We start from the raw sequence: 16,987 nt of genomic DNA, 5'->3' as shown, positions 1-16,987 counted from the left end.
TACTTGCTATCTCCAATCAGATGTGTCTCATAGTTCAGATCACAAGTATAACATATATAAAACAGAAATCATTTTTTTAGCAACCTGTTTCCCACTTCATGTCTCCCCAGAAAGTTAAATAATATTCAAACAAGAAATCTATTTTTTAAAAGATTTTATTTATCTACTCACAAGAGACACAGAGAGAGAGAGAGAGATTGAGAGAGAGGCAGAGACACAGGCAGAGGGAGAAGCAGGCTCCATGCAGGGAGCCTAATGTGGGACTCGATCCCGGGTCTCCAGGATCATGCCCTGGGCTGAAGGCGCTAAACCGCTGAGTCACCTGGGCTCCCCAAGAAATCCAAATCCAACTGTTATCCACAAGTCCTCATATTATCTAATCATATATTCATCAGAATAAACAGTAATGTTTTGCTCATGGAATTTAAATAAATGTATCGCAGTTTTATGTCAGATAGTGGAGGGAGGGGAGAGATGAAGTCTTACTTTATATGTCTTCAGAGAAAAGAATCAATGGTTGGAAATTATGGTGGCTTGGGTTTTGGCTCATTGGAAAGAAAATCTACATAAGTCAGCAATGTTAAATATAGTGTTTTTGTCCTGATTCTATTTTAAAGTATAATTTAAGTTCTACCTCCTTTTTCTCTTCATTACTGCTTGCCCACTTCATGCAGGACTTTAAGCATGGATCATTACACAAAATAACCTCTCTCCCAACCTCCACATTTGCTCCCCTCTGGTCCAGTATTAGACAGTAATAAAATGAACTTTCTCCAATCTCAATCAAGTCACATCACTCTCTACTAATTAAACATTTTCAGTGGCTTCTCATTGCACTTATACTTAAAATCAAATCACACTTCTTAATATGGCTCATTATAGGATCTTATCACTGCATATTTTCACAAACCTCATTTTGCCCACTCTCAACCACTCTTATCAGAAATCACGTTGAACGTCATTAAATATTTTGGGCACAGGAAGAAATATGTCAGGGATATGTTCTGTACTCTTTTTTTTTATATGACTAGTTCCAACTATTTCTTCAGCTGCAGCTTAAATGTCATTTTCTTAAGATCTCCCATGATCAACTAATGAAAATCTATTTTCTCAGTCTCTTTTTCTCATCATGGGAGTGGTTATAACTTGCAGGTTTTTTTCAGTCATATGATGCCTGTTCTACATTCTTACTTCCACCCCTGGAAGGTAAGGTTTTTAGTAGAGAACTAGTGATATCAGTTCACCTTCGTATCCCTAGCACCTAGAGTGGGCCCTGCCTATTAGGTCCATGGTAAATATTTGTGGTTGAATATATCCAGGCAGAAGTTTTAAATATGCAGCCAAATATATGAGGAACTTTAGGAGAGTTTTCCTGTTAGTGAAATAGTTTTACACAGATACACACACACACACACACACACACACACACAGTACTAGAAGGAGGAAAACATCATATCAGCTAATATATCACATCTGTAATCAGGATGATTCATTAGTGTTATGTAAATGGATCCCAGAAAAGGTCATATAAAAGGTTTTATATTAGGTCTGCTAAATTAATTTTCGTATTGTTTCTTTGAGACATCTAACAGATTCAATTTTGATTTTCTAGAAATCCCTAGTAAGGGAACTGTCTTAAGCATAGTCAGGATAGCTGTTACATAGAGAAGATTAATCTACCTTTTGCCCCAGGTACCTCAGGTCATCAACAATTTCTCTATGCTACCTCCATCAGATTTCAATTTTTCACTATTCCCATATGCTGACTTTCCTTCTTATGGAGGAAAATACTTTGGTTTCTAGAGACTGGACTCTACGAGTGAAGTGCAGTCCCTTTAACAATAGTACATTTAATATTAGTTCTGTTTTCTAAACAGCCCTTTCTCTTGCAAGTACAAAGGTAATTTGAGGTGAAAGTAGGAAAACCATTTGGAAAGGATGGATATATAAATGATTAATTCATTACACAGACCTAGTGACACCTAAAAATTCCTTATTTATTTATAGTAAAGTTGTTTTTTTTTTTTCCTTCTTATCACCTTATCACCTCCTTTTGTCCCACCTTACAATACAGCTTCCATGAAAGGACATATCCCTAGAAAGGTAACCAGAGTTGCCCATTTGAAAGGTAGCACTTGTAGGATGATTGAAAAGTGAGAAATTACACAAAAGCAAAGATATTCTGATATATGTGTGTACAGTTAGGTTGACGGACATCTATGTGTGTAGAATTATTTTCACTTCTCATGCATACAAAAAACTTGAACCAAACTTATAATTAAAACACAAGTGGGACAGTAAATGATAAAACACAGAACACATAACATTAAAAAAGAAAGAGAAGGAAAGGAAAAAAGTACTTCCTAAAATATTGGATGATAAACAATAATACATATAACCGCTTATGGAAAGGGAAATACAGTTGAACTTGACCAAAAATATTCATCAGAATAAAACATATATTCTCTATGCCATGATCATTTAAAAAGGAAGTTAGTCTTAATTTATGTGTCTCCAAAGAACAGGATCAATGACTGGAAGTTATAGGGAGGCAGAGTTTAGTTCATTTGGATGAAGCCCTACATAAATCATTGAACAGAAACAGATGAGTGGATACACAAAGTACAGGGTTTACCATAACTAGAAGAATTTGGGCCTGAAAAGGATATTGTCTTCTTGACATGAAGAAGGAATTTCTACATTGGGAGAAATATTAGAATAAGTGATGTTTTCAGTGTTTAATTTCTCTGATTCTTAGCTTACTATTCAGTTTTCTTAGTAAATACTTTTCTTTCCCAAAAGAATATATATTCTATATCAATAAATTCCTACACTTAGGCTAAGCTGTTTTTCTTTAACTTTTATGTAGAATAATAAAGCACAACATACTGTATACCATTAACCTAGGAACATTAGAGATATCTTTGGTGAATAGTAAAACAGTCTTGATTATCATTTTCAGCGCAGATTGTATGATTTCACCGTCAAGGAATCAAATACTAAATTAACTTAAAACAAAGCAATAAGCAAAAGAAAACCTCATGCAAAGGAAAGATTTTAAGTGTTTGTAACAGGAAGTAATTTGCCTACAAGGTATTGTCTCCTAACTCAGTTAAGACAGAAAATACCTTATTTTTAAAAATACATCTCTCCTTTCATTATATTTTTAGGTAGATTGAGTTTTCCCAATAATACTTTATAACCTTTCACCAAGATAGTTTTCACCCAGTATTTATATACCATTCATGAGTACTTTTAGTTTGTATGCTTCAGGAGGAAAAAAATATCAAGCACATGCCTAACCATGTATAAGAATCAAAATCCAGGGTTGTTTTTAAAAAGCAAAGATATGTGTTTTTATTAAGTTACAAAAACAATCTTAAATAACTGAATGCAATTAAAGAAATCAGAGGATATCTAAAGCAGACAGTGTTCAGTCTAGCTTTTTTTCCCTAAGAGGAACTAAAGCACATTTATTAATTATAATTCTCTAATCTATTGTGAAACATTATTAGGGGAAATATTTAAATTATCACATTTGGTTAGCCTGAATCTTCAGTACTTATAACACTGTTCTTCTAATATATGTTGATGGTCAACTTGGAGGTGAGTGCTCAATCTTCGAGACTGCAAAGGAATTTCTAGCGGAATTCAGGATCCCCACGCAATCACATCACTGCGAAGATCTCCTGGGTCAAAATCCTTTCATGGAAAGAAGTTTAGTATGTCCCCCTTGTCATTTCTGCCTATGCTCCAGGGAAACTGGACATTTTTCAGGCCACAGAAATGCCAAATTCCAAGTTATTGATGTCTCGGAATTTTGAGGCAAACATCACACTGTGACCAAAAATAGCTACCAGCATTCACAGGGAACACAGCTATTTATCTACCTATCAAGATCCAAGGCAAGTCACTTTTTTGATAAAACTTATCCTGACATCTGGCTCAATAGAATTTCCCTTCTCTGTTAGCAGCAAGTTTTTTAAGAGGCTAAAGTTGAGTGATTGATGCAAAACACCAAGAGACACATGCACACCAGAGACTCATGCAAAGTTTCTTTAATGAGGGTAAAGGTTTTTACTCATTTACCCACAGGCGCCCACACAGAGAGGGAAGCATCGTTGTTTATCTGATTAGGATGCAATCTTCCTTTGCCTACAAATCTCTACGGAGAGGTTAAAATAGAAATTGTCTCACTTCAGGCAAGAATCACTACGGGGCCTTCAGAATCTCCCTGTGCCACTCTCAGAGGCATGTTTATCTTCCTGATTTATTTGAAATGTTTAGAAAACTCTTGGCCACGTGCCTACCTTCTCAACTGGCTGCACGCTGTTATAACCCCAAATATTTAGTGAGACCTGTTGAGCTGATGGGCAATTTCCCAGGAATAACATGCCTTTAACAAACTCAGGTCTCAGTCTCTCCTGAATTCTATCGCTGGAGTATCTTCCTGTTCTGTCTCACCTAGGGAGTTTATTGGATTTGTTTATTCATGTATCTGTCTCTCCCACTAATGTCCATTAATGTCCATCTCTCAGAGGCAAGATAGGATCTTTTATGTCTTTTAACATCGGTATCTATAAAAATGACCAGCACATAAATATTATTATGTTGGTTGCACTAAGCCACAAAAACATATCATTTACTTCTCCTTGCATTATTATCAGACTCCTATGTGTTTGAAGAAATACATAATGTATTTCTACCTTGTAACAGTCTGAAAAAAATAAATAAAAGTGTTCTTTACATATTATTTGACCCTGGTGATCACTCATCTTTACTTACAACTCTTTATTCTCTTATTTTTAAAAGAATTTGTGAATTCCCTTGTTTTCCAATTTCCTTTTTTTTTATTTTTTTTAAATGTTTTTTTTTAATTTTTTATTTATTTATGATAGTCATACAGAGAGAAAGAGAGAGAGGCAGAGACACAGGCAGAGGGAGAAGCAGGCTCCATGCACCGGGAGCCTGACGTGGGATTCGTTCCCGGGTCTCCAGGATCGCGCCCTGGGCCAAAGGCAGGCGCCAAACCGCTGCGCCACCCAAGGATCCCCGTTTTCCAATTTTCTATAGCTTGCCCTTCTCTTATCATTCTATAAATATACTTTCCTCTCTTCTCTTTCCATTCATTTTCCCTCAGCAAAAACTCAAGAAGCCACTCTATGGCTTCTTTAATTACTCTGACAGATGATTCACTAATTTTCAGATTTAGTCTCTATTTCTTTTTCATACTTTTGTCCTAAACTTAAGAACTATCAAGCATTAACCTCTACATCTCCTTACATCATCTGAAATTCAATGATCTAGAATCATATTCTCCTACAACAATTTTTCTATTTCTATTAATAAAATTATAATTGTCTCAGTCACCCACATATCCACACTTAAAACCATATTACTTTTTTTCATTATAACTACATACCAGCAGTTTTGTCTTGTCTTTGTTTTTTCATATTGTACAAAAATCTCTCTTCCTACTACTGGTATTTTAAGCTACTAACTTTTGTGGTAGATTGTTTTATGGTCACTCAAACTATGGAATGGTATCCTAGGTAAAAGAACACCTTGTATCTGTGGTCTGGGGCCAAGATAATTGCACTGGTTTTGTTTTTGTTTTGTTTTTTTTTTTTGCTTGTTTGTTTGTTTGCTTGTTTGTTTTTGTTTTTGTTTGTTTGTTTGCATGACAGCTTGGGTTCCAAAAACAAAAAAAAGTGTGCCTACAAACAAGGTGAAAACTACATCACCTTTACAACCTAGCCTCAAAAAACAGCAATATTTATTCTACATTCTCTTGGTTACAAATAAGTAACAAGGCTATTCAGATTTAAGAAGACAGGACATAAATCTACATGTTGATAGGAAAACTACAAAGGTCACATTGTAAAAAAAAGCATGTGTCATCAGAGAATCTGTTTTTATTATCAATGAAAAACACATATTGCCATAGCCTACTTGTTGGCCACAATTCATATCATTTCTATATTCAAAATACACTCCTTCTTTCCTCTAAAACCATCAAAATCTCAACTCTTCACAATGTGAACTCTAAAAGTATGTGCCCAAAGTGCAGATACTTCATGACCTCTACCACGTCAAAAAATGGAAGAGACTCATCAATGGTAGTTCCTCCAGTAAAGTAAAAAGACAAGATATGTACTAGCCTTACAGCCAACATGCAATGGTATGACAAGCATAGAATAACCATAGATATTCCGTATTAGATGGCCTGGGCTGCCATAACAGAATGCCATAGATTGGGATGACTAAAGCAACAAAAGTTTATTTTCTCACATTATAGGAGGCTGGAAATCCAAGATCAAGGTGCCAGAAGGGTTGGTTTTGGTGAGGCCTCCCTTCCTGGAGTATAAGATGGCCACCTTCTCTCCATGTCCTCACATGGCCCTTTTTATGTGCATACACACCTTTGGTGCCTCTTCTTCATCTCACAAGGACATCAGTTCTACAGGATTAAGGTCTCATCTTTAAGACCCTTATTTGACCTTAATTACCTCCTTAAGACCCTATCTCCAAGTATAGGGTCAGATAAAGGATTAGGGTTTCAAGATAGGAGTTTTATGGGGACAGAATTCAGTCCATAATACACTTGTATTTGTAATTCACTAGTCACTAATCCATAGCAGTTCCAAAAATCCAACAAGAATAATGTTCCTACTTCCCTGTTTAAGGCTTATCTGTGCTTTAGCAGAGTTCTCCATGTCTCCTGATTCTGTCTTTTGGGATCTTTCTTCCATAGTCTGTGTAAACCCCCCCTTTTTTTTTTCTTTTTTAAAGATTTTATTTATTTATTCATGAGAGACAGAGAGAGAGAGAGAGACACAGGCAGAGGGAGAAGCAGGCTCTGTGCAGGGAGCCCGATGTGGGACTAGATCTCGGGTCTCCAGGATGGGGCCCTGGGCAGATGGCCGCGCTAAACCACTGAGCCACCAGGGCTGCCCAAGAAGACGATCTTCTATCTTAGATTTATTAAGGTATAAGCAGAGCCTCTTAATTTTAAGATTTTATTAAAATAACCAAAAACTTAAAATTCATAAATATAATTGCTATAAAGTATTCCAAAATGAATTGTTTCAATAGAAAGTTAATTCAGATATTTTCAAGTTGTAATCTAAAATACCAGATGTATTCAGTTGAAACCCCAAAGCAGATAGTACTAATTTTGCCATTCTCCTTTTTTTAAAAAAATTTATCTATTAATTTGAGAGAGAGAGAGAGAGAGAGAGAGAGCATGGGCGGAGGTGGGAGGGTAATGGAGGGGCAGAAGAACAAGCAGACTCCCCACCAAGTGCAGAGCCTGATGCAAGGCTCCATCCCAGGACCCTGGGATCATGACCTGAGCCTAGGTCAGAGGCTTAACCAACTGAGCCACCCAGGCACCCCATAATTTTGTTATTCTTATTTGAATAATCAGATAATGATATAAAGTCCTTTTTTTTTTTTTTTTTTTTTTTTTTTCACGTAACAAGAATCAGCTAACCAATACTATGGATAAGGATGTTAACACTCATCTAATTGGAAAACCAAGTAATCATTTCTCCAGGGTAACTTAACCAACAGACCTTAATAATTAAGGTTTTAAGAGATTAAAGAAACTTAAGAAACTAAAACTAATTATATTCACACTTAAAACTAGGTGACAATAGTCACAATTACATGAAATTTGCTACTTTTCTAAGTCTGAATATTTCCTTTCAACCAAAAATGTCACACATGCAACACATCATCCAGATAGCATGAAAGTAAACAAAACAATGATTTCTGAGAAAAAAAAATAAATCTTGTGTCCCAAAACTGAAATAACACATTTTCAGAGCTCTTAAATTCATATCCTTGGGCAGCCCAGGTGGCTCAGAGGTTTAGCGCAGCCTAGAGCCCAGGGTGTGATCCTGGAGACCAGGGATCCAGTCCCACATCAGGCTCCCTGCATGGAGCCTGCTTTTCCCTCTGCCTGTGTCTCCAATCTCTCTCTCTCTCTCTCTCTCTCTCTCTCTCTCTCATAAATAAAAAAAATAAAAATCTTTAAAAAAATTCATATCCTTAAAGTAAGTCAGTAAAACCTAAATCCATAGATGTACAGAAGATCTCTGCTTTCAAAATTATCATAATTTCTTAATCTACCAACTCAATCAATTTTGCTGACACGGAAGTAGATTTTTAATTAGCCCTTCATTACTGACTATCAGCAATAAAGAAATTGAGTCATTATAGTATTCTTTTGTTTTTCTTTTTCTTTCCTTTTCTTCTAGCCTAAATGGGATATAATTGACATATTAACATTGTTTAAGCTTAAAGTATACAACTTTTATTTGTTACATATTGCACAATGATTTTGACCACAGCTTTAACTAACACCTCCACCACATCACACACTTACTATTACTTTTTTGTGGTGAGAAGATTTAAACCCTTTTACTCCCTCTTCTGGCTTGGTGATCCTCACTGTCTCTCAATGTCCCTAGGTAACTATCTTTTTATCCTATACCATAACACAGGAAAGCCACCTGATTCTTATGGGTATGACTATTCCCAGCTGTCTGTATATCATATTAAATCCTGTCTAATTTAAATAAGACCCAGGTGTAATATATGCCACAATAATATATGCTGATGTATATCATCATTATTCTAGCCATATAAGAAATAATCTGGATTTTTAAAACATTTTGTTTAAACTTTATTGAGGAGACATCCTTGAAGTAAAATTTTGAATTGAACTTCTAAAAATGAGTAATATGAAATAATATGAATATAAAAATGAGATTAGCATGTAGATAATCAATTTATGAAAATGTCTCATTGAGACAGATCCTTGCTTTTTGTTTATTATATATTTATATGAAGCATAGCAATGTATCAGAAGCTTTACTTAATAAAATTGAATATATGCTTCTCAGATTATATTTATATTATAATGGAAATTGAGGACATTTTGTTCTGAGTATGGCTTAAGATAATTTTTTATACACAGAAGTACATACTCGGCCAAAAAGAGAAAGGTACTGTACCTTCAGATAACATAGGTAAATTGATGCATTATACAAACTCTGCACATCATTTATACATGTCCAAATGTAATAGCATAAAATGCATCATCATAAATCATTTCCTTTCATTATTTAAAGTATAGTAAGGTCACCTCCAAGTTAAGACAATATTAGCCATTTTATTCATTATGGGATGAAAAATAAAACAAGTTATCTTTTTTAGGACTGCAAGTACATTTGCCTTTTGAATTTTGTTTCTTCTCCCTCTCTTTTATGATATTTGATGTTGGTTTTACCAGGGAAACAAAGCCCATGATAATGTGAAACATAAATTTCCTGAGCTAAATGGAGTCCATTAAGTGAAACACTGAATGCAAAGCTGTTAGATAAGGAATGGCAGGTTACCATAAATTAAGCAATAGCCGTTCAGGAGAGTGTGACAGTAGAATTTTAAAAATCTCAGTGACTCATTTATCAACTACTAAGAATATATCCTGTTTACAAAGATAAAATGTTAAATAAAGAATGTGAAAAAAAAAACTCTTCATAAAATCATTCTTCCTATTTTTGACAATCCATAAGAATACACTATAATGAGATGGCTGTTAAGTCCATACTGCCTGCTGACAGTATGACTGTACAAGGCCCAGGGAGTATGAATTTTTTAAATTTATTTTACATGATTTTAATCTATTTATTAATCATTTTGAAGGCCTTGGGACTTTGTGAGAAGCCAAGGAGATTTTTTTGTGTGCTAATATTGAAAAAGAGAGTCTAATTCTCACTTATTGGTGACAAAAAAGGGATATATGGAGATGATAAATAGGCAGAAAGATAGATAACCACTTCATACTTTCTTTTATACCAAACATGGCATTTGTACCCTGAAAAGTATGTGCAATGAGAATATGAAGGGAGTGACAACATACATTTAAAGATACTCATGAGTGACAATGGAAGGGAAATTCCTACACCACTAATGACGTTGATATTAGTGATTAACTTCCCCACGAGATGTGTTTGCTTCTCCAAACAAAATTAACCCCCAAAAAGGAAAGGAATTATAGGAATTATAAGATTGGACAAGGGGCTAAATAAAGGCTACTCTAAAGACTACTCATAAATGCTCTTTTCAAAATTCCTATTACAACTGATAACTAGCCCCTTTTCCTATGTGAAGGATTGTAAACTCCTAATAGCTAGAGCTGTTGTTTCCATTATTTGACAATTATGGTCAAAAGCACTTCACCAGTACCCTAATCTATTTTGCTCACTAGTTTTGGCACTTGACATCTATTTAATGAGCATAAGCTCATTGGCAAAATTAATATTTTAGGTAACTTTATAAAGAAAGAGATTTATCATAGTTTTTATCTCACACAAATAGAACATGACATGACTGTAAGTTAGTAGCTATAATCATTTCATATCATTAGCTGATAAACTCGCCAATGGATCTCTAGTTAGGTAACAAATAACTTAAACTATACTTCAATTTCATATCCATCAGAACTTTTTCTTACTGTATGTAGACTTCTACCAAATTAGAAAGTATTAACAGCTGTAACTCACTGGATTTGATATTTCATAATTTTATCAGAGAATTTCAAAAAGAATGGACTCAGATAAGTGAAAGAGAATTCTCACGGAAATATCCATTGCTTGGAAAAGTGCATATCACACCAAAATCCAGAAAGTCAACTGTTTTAACCCAGGACAAAATGTCATGGGACTGTAACATATATTTTTAAATAATTATTACTGTTCTGTATTATCTTAACTGATTCCCCCAGACAGAAGACCCTGAGAGAAGGATTAAGCACATGTCATGACTATGGGGTGCAGAGAAACAATGAAAAAGGTAAGATAGTCAGTGATAAAAAAAAGTACAGGCCAACAAGGGGAGCATTAAAACCGCTATTGCAGTGAGTGACTAAAGCTTAAAGTCTCAGAGAAAAATCTTGGAAATGGTATAAAATGCATGCTTCAAAATTATATAGGGGCAAGGGAACTGGAGTAAGTACAACTTTAGATTTATCAGCCAATAATAATTTTTTTCAGTTTTAAAATGTTTTATTTCACAGGTTGCAAAAATATGTTTATATGTACAAGACACAAAGTAAATAGAAAGGCAGCTCTCAATCACAAATGGATGAGGCAGTAGTCATTCAAACTCTACTGTGGAAGCCTATTTAAGGCACACACCTCATAAATAATTTTAACTATGCAGTCCAAGTTCTGGGGTTTATATCAGATCTGCAAAATAGGACACTGTGGTCAAATTTTAAGATTGGTAAAGTCAATTTGAAGCTACTCATATACAGAGTACAGGTTTCACTATTACAAAGAGAAGATGTTAACTAACAAAATAATAGACCTCAAAGATCTCTTTGTCCCCATGCTCATACATTTGTAATATAATTTTCTGTTTTGTAGCTACTCCTCAAATTCTAGTCATTACGCATTGAGTTTCCTATGCATCTCACCTATATCCTTTATCTTAGCCTTCTCATACTTTGCCATTCTGTTCTTTCTGGAAATAACCAGCACAACAACTCCAGCAATAACTGCTAGTGTCACAACCACAATGACAGTGATAACACCAACTTATAGACCCTGCATTGAAAATTCAGGTGGTTTTTCATCAACATAGTAAATTGCAGTTCGACCAGGATCCAGATCCAATTGTTCCCCGTCTACTCTCAGGTCCATTTTACTGGAATGGAACAAGGATTCGTCTTTAACAGCTTTTTCAAAATAATAAGCCACGTCAGCTATGTCAACACAGAGTTGCCTCCAAAGAAACGTTAAATTCTAGCCAATTCTAACCAGGTGTGCTGATGGACAAAGCATATTCTGGTAACCCAGGGTGACATTCTGACCCTGATGTAAATGTTGACCACCAGAAGTCAAGCTGACAGACACCGAAATGTAAGCAAATCTTATAGTGCATTGGAGGAACACTGAGAGTGTTTACTGTATTTCTCCTTACCTGAAGAATTCACATTACACATCAACATGATAATGTGTTTACTATAAGCATCTATAAAGTTCTTCTTACCTACAGATTTTTTGTAACCATTTTCAAATTAGTTTTATATTTCAATCATTAACTTGGAAAACACTGATCAACCTCTGTAATTTAGAGATAAATTACACAAAGCAATGTTACACACAAATGGAGTCCAAGGAAATGACCTGAAAATACATTAACAAAACATATTTCATTGTATTAACTGATTTTTATTTTCCATTTTAGTATGTTTACTGAGCATCTAATTTCTTTTTTTTTAAGATTTTATTTATTTATTCATGAGAGATACACAGAGAGAGAGGCAGAGACACAGCCAGAGAGAGAAGCAGGCTCCATGCAGGAAGCCCGATGCGGGACTTGATCCGGGGACTCCAGGATCATGACCTAAACCTAAGGCAGACGCTTAACCACAGAGCCACCCGGGCATCCTCTGAGCATCTAATTTCTTGTGCCACTGATGAAAAGTATACAAGAGTTCTATATTATTTTTGGCCACTTCTTTGGAAGTTTAAATTTAAATAGTTAATTTTTTTAATGTTTAAGGAGATTGTTTTGAGATGTGGAATGGCAAAAGTAATAAATATATAGAGTTAATGCTACATAATTGATTATCATAATCATATTTCATATATGTCACATGGATATGCCATTACTAACTCTCTTTTAAGTTGATAAATGTTTGACACGGACAGACTTTTCAGGAAACACAACTATTTGTGTAAGCTTCAATGTGAAAAACACTACTCTATCAAATACAGTACACAAAGCAGGCTGTGAGGCATCTTTAAGGTGAAATTGTAGCAGAAGAAATGAGATACTCTGTATTTGCTACTTTTCCAGAACTTAAAACAAACAAAAATCTTGACAAACCAAAGAGTAGATATGAACTATTTATAACAGCTGTTATTAATTACTTTCTTCCCTAATGACTGAAAAAGCAGAGGTGATAATTAAATGGCAGAAATGTCATAATTCATGCAGATGGAATTATGTCCTCACAGAACTACTTGTTAGTAAGTAGAAATTAATCTATCATTAAGAGGACGGTACAAAATCTTATTTGTATAGAACCTTTAGGTTGGAAGAACCTCTTTTGGCTGGGGCTGGTGTACTGTTGTCCCTAAATCTCATTCACTGTTGATTCCAGGATGCCATGGCCCAACTTCTCTCTCACCATTGGACTCTCATGGAGCATTCAAGGGAACAAACCAAAACATTCTGGGTTTTTACCTACAAGGCTTACAAATGTCTCAGCTAAAAATCTCTCTCTTGTCATGCATTCCTGCATATATAAGAATGGCTAAAGCTTTTAATATGAAACACCAAAAAATTAAAAAAGAAAGAAAGAAAGAAAGAAAGAAAGAAAGAAAGAAGAAAGAAAGAAAAACTAAAATAACACTGTTAACTTCAAAATATAACAAAGCTCCTTCATGACATTAAAGTGATCTCTAAAACATTTTCCCTTGTGAATCACCATAGGATGAAAGAGACATCATATAGATATGTGTGAGAATGAAATGTCATGGTAGGTGCCCTATAATTTATATATTGCTTGAAAACTTAAGGACACCTGATTAAATCTATTTATATAATTTACAATATAATAAATAAAATGAGATTACCTAACTTTTCCTTATTTAATATAGACATGTCAATGTGTTTATATGCTGAATTATATGATCAAGCTCTTGCAAGCTATGTCTTTGACTAGTGCTCTTATTTTTATTCTGTCATAATACATTTTCTAAATAAGGCATTATGTTTATAGTAGTTGAATATATGAGTCAATAAATAGCTCTTGAAGGAGACAGAATGCCAAAACAAAGCAGATATGTTTGATAACCACCAAACCATCTGTTTGTAGTACATATCAATATGATGGACATTATTACCACCAGCCTAAATTTTCACACAACAAAGGAATCCACAGTTCAATGTAGTCTCTGCAGAAGTTCTACTCTTTTTAATCAGTTTGATATTTTGTCAATGAACAAGTAAAGCATATTACCGAAAAGCTCAATATAAAACTATTTCCTATTGCAAATCGGGACTAGGGAATCAATTATGTAATATCTAATGTTAGAAAACTTTCCTTATTTTAATAAGTGTATCTGTTACATTAGGTAGCTTTCCTTTTGATTTCTTTTGTCATATTTCAAAATTTCACTTGTGAACATTTGAGTGACAATTTATGCCTTAAAAACAGGTTAGTATTTTTATTGTCATTAGTCACCAAATGTACAGAAGCCACTACACAGTATATACTGAGAAGCCAAATTGTTTGTTAGCCTACTGAGGGATCTCAATAGTAAACATGAATTATGTAAGAAAGAAACTATCTGAAGCATATATAGCCACAGACAATAAAGGGCAGTTTCATCTATTAGAGTCTTAAACTTTCACAGAAAATCAGTGTTCAATCTCAATTTTTTCTTTTTTTTCTTTTAAAGATTTTATTTATTTATTCATGACACAGAGAGACACAGAGAGAGAGAGGCAGAGACACAGGCAGAGGGAGAAGCAGGCTACATGCAGGGAGCCTGACGTGGGACTTGATCCCGGGTCTCCAGGATCACACCCCGGGCCGAAGGCAGGCTCCCAACTGCTAAGCCACCCAGGGATCCCCCTCAACTTTTTCTTTTAAAGAACTAACATTCCAGTTTAGAGACAGAAATATACTCTATATGTTTCATTCCTTCTTTTATGGAACTATTTTTAAAGAAAATGTTTTTAAAAGCTAAAGGAAAATGAAAAGATGGAGTAGGACTTTCTCAGGTTAATACTATTACTAAGTGGTATTAAATAAGAATGTTTTGAACTATTTTATAATATTGCTCTTCTGTGTCCTGAGTGGAATATAAAATTTGTCTTTCATAAATAACTTCAATATAGAGAAAATGCAAATACACAAATAATGGTGCCACTTACTAATCATGTTCAAGTTACTCCTTTTAATCATATGAATTTCTGTATGTTTACCTGAAAAACAGAGATGTCAGTATTGACTTTGTCTCCATTACAGATGTATTTTAAACTTCAAGCAAAAGCACAACTATCAAAAATCTCTGAAGTTTAACCCAGCTTAAAAATGTAAGGAAGAAACTTAATTACAAATGTATTATGTGACAGAAATTCTGTTAAGATCCTTCTTATTACTTACTATTGGCTTGGCACTTTCTGTGTTATGTAAAGTACCATCTTGTTTCAGAGTATGGACTTTTGAATCAGATCAGAATCTCTTCAGTCTATTCATGACCAGCTGAGTCATCTTCAGCATTTATATATTATCTTAAAGCCATGGTTTCTTTATTTATACAATGAAGATAATGTTATCCATCTCATCGGTTTATAAGTAAAAGTAATCATTGTTATCATTTGTATGTATTAGGCCTTTGTCTTACAGCCTTGACATTTGGAATCACAGCCCTGTCTTATGGATAAATATAGGACAAAAACTAATTTGGAGGAGGCTGCTAGAAAGTAGGAGACCTAAAGCTAAATCCCAGGTGTGTCTGATGCCAAAGTTTCTGTGCAATTCATTAGATTTGGCCATGGAAACATTCTTTGAACAAAGTTTAAAGAGAAGCTAAATGTATTCCATTTTATGATGGAACAGCTCTGGTTGAAGGTGATGCTTCTGGGGTTTATAGAAAAGATACTCACACAGCTTCACTCTCTCTACCTCTGGCCCTTCCCTGCCACAGTGGCAGTTAGCAGGGCTCTGCAGAGCCCATGAGCCCAGTGGACCAGCCTGACAGACATTCTATTTTATCACAGTGTTTTATAATGATGTGCAATGAATAGACCAAAGGGACCATACTATAGAAAGTTCCCTTAATGTATACAATTTTGAAAATTATTCCTATAATCTGAAAAAAAAAAAAACTGCTACTAAAGCAGCATCAGAAACCCCACGAACCACAGTTGATCGAAACAAGAACATTATACCATTTGTGGGTACCCTCGAGCTTCTGTGCAGTGAAAAAGAGGCTGGAGAATTGAGCCATCTGTACATTAGCTCTATCCACTGTCTTTTTTGTCTCCTAAAATGAATTTGAGTCACTTCTGGAGAGAATGATAGATGTAGACGTTGTAGATGCAGATACATAGCTCGCATGATGCTTATCGCAGGTTAGTGATCATTATAAATACTGCTTCAGTAAGCTCATTTAGCAAAGTAGATTTAGCGGATGGACAGTAGAAACCAAAATGATAAGAAAATGAAATTCAGGACAAGCCTGTGAAAATGAGGACAATGAGCACAGACTTTTCTGGCTGAGAGTCTGGCTCTAGCAGTAAGGAGAAGCCTCTGAAGGAGAAATAGTTACATGGTTTTTCTTTCCTTTTCCTCTTAATGTAACACATTGGGGTCTGGGTTTTTGAGACTAAGAATCAAACATGAGTGATAAAGTAGCTCCCTAGAAGACACAGGAACAGCTAAGATAAAATAAAGTCAGGTGGATGGCTTAGATTTCACTAGTGGAGGGGCAAATACTCCTCCATCTTAGGGAAAGCAGGAAATATCCATGAGATGAGTGTAGATAAATTTATAATGAGAGATGTTAGGAAATGCAGGAAGCTCACATCTATTTGTTTTTATATTAAATTTTGAAGTAAGAAACAAGATCATTGGGCACCTGGGTGGCTCTGTGGTTGAGCATCTGCCTTTGGCTCAGGTCGTGATGCCAGGGTCCTGGGATCGAGTCCAGCATCAGGCTCCCCGTGTGGAGCCTGCTTCTCCCTCTGCCTAAGTCTCTGCCTCTCTCTCTGTGTGTGTCTCTCATCAATAAATAAATAAGATAAAAAAGAAAGAAAAACAAACAAACAAACAAACAAACAAGATCTGCCATGGATAATGGGGGAGAGGGGTGTTTAAAGGTAAAGGGGACCTTAGGAGCTCAGTGAAACTTTTTAATAGCCACCAAAGGGAATATTGAAGGTGCTGACTATT

At 35.0% G+C, this 16,987-nt stretch overlaps 2 long non-coding RNA genes across 2 annotated transcripts in view; one reads left to right on the top strand and one right to left on the bottom strand.

The window, feature by feature from the left end:
* The window catches only part of LOC144316763 (uncharacterized), a 326,077-nt gene that overhangs the window by 97,914 nt on the left and 211,176 nt on the right, over window positions 1–16,987 (bottom strand). The window lies entirely within an intron of this gene.
* Window positions 10,790–16,987, top strand: part of LOC144316762 (uncharacterized) — a 49,854-nt gene continuing 43,656 nt past the window's right edge. The window contains exons 1-2 of the long non-coding RNA XR_013382614.1: window positions 10,790–10,863; window positions 15,059–15,126. This is a non-coding gene — a long non-coding RNA (uncharacterized LOC144316762). The remainder of the gene's footprint in view (window positions 10,864–15,058; window positions 15,127–16,987) is intronic.

Source organism: Canis aureus, chromosome 7 (genome assembly GCF_053574225.1).
Source record: "Canis aureus isolate CA01 chromosome 7, VMU_Caureus_v.1.0, whole genome shotgun sequence".
Taxonomy (NCBI): Eukaryota; Metazoa; Chordata; class Mammalia; order Carnivora; family Canidae; genus Canis; species Canis aureus.
This window is presented reverse-complemented; position numbering and strand designations above follow the sequence as displayed.